This window comes from Stenella coeruleoalba (assembly GCF_951394435.1).
Source record: "Stenella coeruleoalba genome assembly, chromosome: 3".
NCBI lineage: Eukaryota > Metazoa > Chordata > Mammalia > Artiodactyla > Delphinidae > Stenella > Stenella coeruleoalba.
In genome coordinates this window covers 5,940,521-5,947,032 of record NC_137148.1, presented here as the reverse complement: position 1 = coordinate 5,947,032, position 6,512 = coordinate 5,940,521, and the positions used below count along the sequence as shown (strand labels likewise).

At 42.3% G+C, this 6,512-nt stretch overlaps 1 pseudogene across 1 annotated transcript; it reads right to left on the bottom strand.

Moving 5' to 3' along the window:
• Nucleotides 1-4,830: 4,830 nt before the first annotated feature.
• Nucleotides 4,831-6,027, bottom strand: LOC307184438 (serine palmitoyltransferase 1-like; annotated as a pseudogene). Its single transcript has one exon. The product of its transcript is annotated as a serine palmitoyltransferase 1-like (transcript).
• Between the last annotated feature and the right edge of the window lie 485 nt (nt 6,028-6,512).

Genomic DNA, 6,512 nt, shown 5'->3' with positions numbered 1-6,512 from the left:
TATGTGACTTGCTCTGTCACACAGGGCCTGGGGCTTAGAACGACCCCGTACTTGGTTTAATGCTCTGCTGTCATCATCTTTACATTTTTCACTTTTGAATAAGTGGCCCTGCATCTTAATTTTGCAGCAGGCCTTGCAAATTATGTAGCTGGTCCTAAAGAGAGGTAAGGCGGGAGAACCTGAAAGATGGCGAGAGATGGTGACAGGTGGATGGTGGATGGTTTTCCACACTGGGGGTTTTGGTAATAGAGTCAATGGGGGCCTTTAAAAGCCTCCCTTCCACAGCTGTCCCTGCCAGCCTCCTGTTCCTGGGATGAATCATATCTGGGCGCAGTTCCTTCCCCGCCCACCTGGACCAGAGGCTTCATCGCCAGGACTGCTTTCAACCAAGATGTTAACCCTCTGCTCATGGACGCCGCTGGGTCCTCGTCCAGCCTCACAGCTTCTCCAGCACAGCAGGTCAGGCTTGATGGGAAGACACACAGAGATGGAAACTCTATGATTTCTCAAGCCACACCACCCCTTTTACTTGGCCTAATCTGCTACCTGCTATGACCCATCAACCCGTCAACCCTCCTGTTCCACATGCAGCTCCACAGCCCCACACTCGGATGATTTCCCTTCCTACTTCATTCAAACGGTCCTTCCACCCACTGCATCTTCATCCCCAGTCATCTTTTCCTCTTTGGGAGAACCCCAGGCATCTGGGGGGCAACCCCGTCTGTGCTCACCGTGGCCTCTTTGCATGACTTTGGACCTGTTTGTAGACTTTTTCTCCTCTGCTCTCAGCTTCTCCCTCTCTTCTGCACTCTTTGCATAAGCCAATAAACAAGCTCAGTTTCCTCTAATCTGAATAAATAAATGCATGTGCAAACGCCCCCTCTTCCCCACCAACTTCTTCAGGCTTCTCTCCTTCCTCGAGCTGTTGTACCTTCACAATCCCAGATGCACAGCTGTGTCCAGTCCCTGCTGCTCCCTTCATGGAGTGTCCTCTTTCCCTGTGATCTGACTTGGCTTTTAGTCCTGGTTCTTTCTCTCCGTCACAGCTCAAGAATCACCTGGTCTAACTCATAGGTCTACAACCGGGATTCAGACCCAATTCTGTCTGATTCCAGAGTGGGAGAGGAGATACCCAAACAAGGAAGTGGTCACTGAACACACTCCCTGCAACTTCCTTTTTCACCTGCCATGGCTCTACCTTTGGTCTGGCGGCAAATATTCATCCCTCCTCCTCTGTCCATGACGCTGGGTCTGAAAACATGAGTCACTTTGGCTGATGGAATGTGAGCAGGCTGATGCAAGTGGCTGCTTTCAGATGCCACCTCATCCTTGGCTCAGCTCCTGCCATCCTGTCTCTCATCCCAGGTGGCCACTGGTCCAGGATGAGAAAACACCTGGAGGAGACCTGAGCCTGACAGTCTGGAGCCCAGTGCAGTCAAGGCCTGCCAAGGCTAGCCAACCCACAGATCCTTAAGCAAGAAGAAGTCTTTGCTATTGGAAACCACTGATGTTTGGGCTTGTTTGATACACAGCATTAGCATAGTAAAAGCTGACTAATACACTCTCCCATATGTTGGTGTTACCAGTACAAAATGAAATACATCCACAAAGCTTACAGAAAAAAGAGAAAGTGAAAATGCTAAGTCCTTAGAAGACCCACAGGCAAGATGAAGTCAGCTTTTAGTGAAAGCTGTGTTTATAGACAGAAGCTTCCAAATCGGTTTTCTGAAAAACACATCAGTAACTGGCTGGTCCACAAATCCCCTCCCGAAGACTGTCATAAAGACCCTTTTTCCCCTTGACCTTGTGATTACATACAGAGGGTGCTCCACGGGAGTATGGCTGCTGCTCTCACCCCCAACCCGTACTCATTCCACCCCAGGGGGTCCCGAAGGAACAGAAGCCCCTCTTCTCTCCTTTCTCCATGCAGACCATGCAGTCTGGTCTGTTGTCTACCCTGCTGCAGGGGCTTTCCCCTAGGAAGGACTTACTCAGTGACTGGGTGAGTGGACAAGCAGAATTGAGGGGTGCGGGCACAAGTCCATTTTTATCACAGACATAACTACATTTTAGAGGAAAAAAAATGTTATTGGTAGTAAAGTTTTATCCCTAGTGGCTTGACACCTACATTATTTCTCAGCTGGTCCCTAATTCAGGCAGGCAGGAAAGAAAGGGATGTTAATAAATAATCTCCTAAGGCTTCAAACTAAAATAATTTACAGTAACGTAATTTAGAGTGGTACAAAAATCATATATGTCAGGGAAGAAATCACTGGGTTTACATCTGAGATCCATGAAGGGGTAAGCAAGAGGTACCCTTCTGTAACTTATGCACTGCCTACCTTGGAAGAGCATGGCATATCCATGTCAAAGACCTTTCGATGAAGGAGGTTCCCATATTAAGATGTGGAACAGGCTAAACTATGGGAAACTACCTTAAATCAATTAAGTTTGTCCTTTTGTGTTAGAACAGTGATCAATTGTAGCATAAATAATGGTTTGGACCTTGAAGACACCTGCCGATGCTGTTCAAATGTTAATGAGACAAACACTCCTGCTAAAGATTTTAAAAAATATATCTACCATTCAGACATACTTGGTACGTTCAAAACACTGCCTCTTGCCGAAAGGACTAACAGCAGTAATGGACCACGGAAGCTTCTGTAAAAGGCATGTGAAGACAGCTGATAATTGAAGTCAGAAGGACCTTAATGAATTGCTAGTTGTTACTTCCAATTTTCTAGGCTTGCACCAAAGTTTCCATCTCTAGCAGCTTCAACATAATCAAGTCTTTGGAAGTATGGAGAGTCCATAAAATGAGAATGTTTTCCAGGAACATTTTTCTGGAACATCTCAGGCCGACTCTGTGCAGAGGAGACTTTCCCTATCAGGGTCTCAACCTTCTCACCATCTAGGGAACTTCATATCCTACCACTTGTTAGAAGGCAAAACTTTACTAAGTAAGGAAAACTTGTTTTCTCATTTATATTTATCAAAGATAAATACCAAGTCCTCAATCTACTTAGAAAAAACAGTTTAAGCATATCAAATTGCTATCATTCAAGCCAATAATGAAACTTCACATTTACGTGATTTCCATGCTGCTATCCAAGCAAATGTGTCTTATTCACTGGAAAGATCTGTTAATAGTTCAGAGACCCCCTTTACTACCTTCTCTGACCCCAGGAGTCTGTTGATCAATTGGGATACACTGATTTAAAGGATCTGCCTACTAAAATCCTATGAGTAAACCTCTGCCAATAATCCTACAACAATTAAATACTGCCAGAATAGGGGGAGCTTTTTCCATTCATTCACCTAATTGGATAAGAGTTTCTTACTTCACCTAATGTCCAACTTGGAAAATTACAAGTTGATTGAGGAAGGAATGAACAACAGAGAGATAGGGGTTAATGGAAATAAAAGTGGGGAAAGTGCACATAGAGCTGACTTGTATGAGATTCCACAGTGAGCCTTCATGGATGTACAGAGGTTGGCAAAGTGTCCTGGGGAAGAGGGAAAGGATGCTATAAGCAAAAGCAGTGCCCCAATCCTTTGTTTTTTGTTTGTTTTTGTTTTTTAATCAGGAATGTAGGTTTATTTCATTAAAAACAAAGCAGATTCATCCCCCAAAGGGTACTGTATCCTTTAAAGCAGTAGCAATCACAAGGCACATATGTACATAATACCTCAAGCAAAATAGAAACTAAACATTAAAAATATATATGTTATTTAAAAAGATGTTGAAGACCATTTGTTAATATGAACATACATTATAAAATGACATTTTCAATATAATTTTATTCCTTTCCCTTTAATAATAGTTGGAGTAATAGTGTAATATTTATGTACTATCTTGTGGGACATATCACAAACATTTATACCACCCAACTTGGTTTGCTAAGGGAAAAACAGATAGCTAAAGCACAGCTTAAAAATTTTATTTTTAGTGCTTTCCCATCTTTTTTAGATATCTGGAATTCATAAGCTGAAAAGAAATAAAGGTCTCATTTTCTTAGCTTAGAAAAAGCCTGTAGTTATACATCCCCAGGAAACCCACTATACAAAGAAGAATACATTCAAGATATTCTAAAATATCAAGGACATGATTTCTATTTTGGGATCATCACAATAATCCTCCTCTGAAAACAGATTAGAAGTCAACACATAATGAATGTAAAGGTCAACTTACTAAAATAAAATAGTATTTGATTTAAATTGTTGCTCACTTAGGAAGTATAGTGACTATTCTCTGGTCAAGGATGCTAAGATTCACTGTTATAAACGGTGCAACATCAGTGTTTAGTGTATATAAAAATTCTAGGATTCAATATATTATCATGAAAAGTTTATAATAATCACACAAAAAGTATTCCTCTATATATTAACCACAATTGAGTTTCACATGACGAAGACTGAAAAAGATATGGTTGAATTAGATCTTCAATACCTTTTGTAACGTATATGCTGAATTGCCTCTAAGCTTTAATGTTGCAAACAATTTTCTATGAGATGTTAAGGAGTGCTCACAATCTTTACCATTAGAAGGGAAAGAAGAGAAACTGAAGCTCCATTTTTAAACAATGACAACAAAAAGAAGAATATAAAAACCTAGTGTTAATAAAACATTTAAATAGTATAAAATAGCAGAATTTAAATATCAGTTATATGCTATCATTACTTGGGCTTTTGGATGTGTTTTCTTTTAAGTAACCAGCATCCTCATCTAGTGACACCCCGTCTTGTACCCGCAGGCCCCCTCTGGCTCGCCCTGCAGTGACTCTGAGGTCTGTCTGTGTGTTGCGTGGTGAGCAACCACGAGGCCCCAGACTAAAGCAGCATGGTCTGGGCCACCTTGCTGATCGTGGACACAGCTTTCTCCAGTTCCTCTTCTGTTTGTTCCCCTGTGGCCACAACCCTAATGCACAGAGGAGGGAGATACTTGTCTTCTTTCTCCAGGTAGTGCTCCTGAGTTCACGTGATGCCTCTGTCCGTGCACTGAGTTGCAGTTTCCTGAAGTAGTTTAACCTCTCTTTCTCGACACCCAGTGCTCTCTTCCAGCAGGAGGTGACATGCCGGAGAAATGAACTCACCCACCACTTTTAATCCAGAAATGCGTTGTAAAGCTTTATGGATTCGTTTGCACTTTTCCTGGATTTTCTTCCATGATGTTGAGGGTCTCAGTGGCAGCAGCAGCTAACAGGGGAGGGGTAACGAACCTGAAAAGCAGTGTCCCCGGCCGGAAAGTCACAAACGGTCAGTTACGGAAGACCTACCACAGCAGAAACCCCCAACAGAAGCAAGTGAATTCTCCGTGTTGGCACTGATAAGATCAATATGATCGATACTGATTCCAGAATGCTCAGTGACTCCTCAGCCATGCTCCCCCAGGACTCCAAACAAAAGGCTTTCCTCCAGAAAGATCCTTGCGTTATATTTGTACTTTAACTGAACCAGTTCTGGAAGAGGGCAAATCGTTCCAGTATTCATGTACAACGCTTCGACTACAATGAAACGTCGAGTTACACGAGCCTTGCAAGGATTCTTTTCATCTTCAGTCTCTTGTTCTTTCAGTGGTTGTTCCAGGTCATCCGTATCATTATGGTTAAATAGCTTACTTTCACTACGTGATGCCTGTAATCCCTTCTGAATAGCGAAGCAGGCAGTTTTATCTACAGACACAACGTCCCCTCTCTTACAGTAAGCAGCAGTAGCGCTGGCTATCACGGCAAATCCATATGAGTGTATAATGGCTGCTTCTGTCTTCATAAATTTCGCCAGGCGGTCTTCCAAATCCAAGTGCACATCAAATGTGCCATAAAATCCTCTAGGTCCACAAGTTCCCACACCATACGTCTTTAGAGATGCCAAAGCTGCTGCCTTGAGCCTGGGGTTATCCAACAGTCCAAGAAAATTGAACGAGGCAAAGTTTACACCTTCTTTTCCATTCACCACAATGTTATGGCTTTTGGAGGGCCTGAAACGATGCTATGGTTGACAGCAGGAAGGTCTCTTGAGACACGAGAAACAAGAGGTTCTGGTTGCCAAGCTTCAATCAGTTCTTCCTTTTCCTTGACTGTAAGATCAGAACTCGTTCTTGTAGCTTGTGTGTTTTAGAGAAAAAGAAGTCTGATTAGCCAGCGTATTAAAATTCCTTCCAAAATAAGATGATAAACAGGAACCTTAATGAAATTATCCATGTCAGGTCGTCTTTTCAGCTGTACATTTCCAGGATAAAGGCCAGGCTGACTTTTATGTTTTACACAGCTAAACACACTAAGTGCATGTAGAAGATTCCAGATAATAACTAAGCCCCCATCAGTCCGTTATGGGGTGCTATATTCCAATAGGTTGTCATTGGAAAGTCATTTTAAAAATGTATTTAGAAATGGAAATACAAATAATTTTCAAACATTAGACAGAAAGAAAGCAATGATGATTCACAATAGTTAAAACAATTCAGAAGTTGGGGACAGGGAAACTGCTGACAATTTCGTATATAAACTTTCAGG